Source organism: Penaeus monodon, chromosome 25 (assembly GCF_015228065.2).
Source record: "Penaeus monodon isolate SGIC_2016 chromosome 25, NSTDA_Pmon_1, whole genome shotgun sequence".
Lineage (NCBI taxonomy): Eukaryota > Metazoa > Arthropoda > Malacostraca > Decapoda > Penaeidae > Penaeus > Penaeus monodon.
In genome coordinates this window covers 18,929,371-18,930,086 of record NC_051410.1, presented here as the reverse complement: position 1 = coordinate 18,930,086, position 716 = coordinate 18,929,371, and the positions used below count along the sequence as shown (strand labels likewise).

The 716-nt window shown below is 36.5% G+C and overlaps 1 protein-coding gene across 1 annotated transcript in view; it reads left to right on the top strand.

Annotated features, from left to right (window-relative positions):
• The window catches only part of LOC119589339 (zinc finger protein 236-like), a gene marked incomplete in the record, with an annotated part of 34,598 nt that overhangs the window by 6,575 nt on the left and 27,307 nt on the right, over nt 1-716 (top strand).

The window sequence follows — 716 nt, the reverse complement described above, 5'->3', positions numbered from 1 at the left end:
AGGGGAATGGGTGGTCATCATGAAAATTCAGAAATAATTATTCTTCAAAACTTTCGTAACATATTATCTGTTAAACTGGCAATAGGTAAGAAAATCATTGCAATATCAGCTATCCTCTCGAGTCAATACTAATGCAGCCTGTTAATAAGGTAATTGTACTTTATAAAGAATCTCCAATGTATCTCCTGTTTTATTAATTCTTGGAAGATACTAGTTAAGAGTTTCATTATGCCAAAGGCTGGACACAATGTTGTGTTTACAAAAAATTCAGCTGATGAAGATTTATGGCTTGTGATTGGTCAAAATTCTCTAAAAGCTAATTGGCCACTAAAGGTGTCACAGGGTTGTAAGGTGGGGATGTATCACCAGAAGAAGCATTTGTATATATGAAGATAAGTCCAAGATATTGGTGCCTTATCTGTGATTGGCCACTAAAGATCTGACGGGGTTGTGAGGAGGGGATATATCACCAGAAAAAACATTTGTGTATATGAAGATAAGTCCAAGACATGGCACCTTAGCCAGTCTCTGATTTAAGTCGCCACAGGACAGTTAAGGCTTCCAGCACTCCTGAATTTTAAGGGTCTTTTGAGGACTCAGCCCTTTGAGTTCCATCCATGTCAGCAAATGCTCATGGAGTAGAAAGCAAGAAATATCATAAATCTAAATATCTATTGCATAGAAGTCATGAAATCAGAAAATGAATAACATAACTT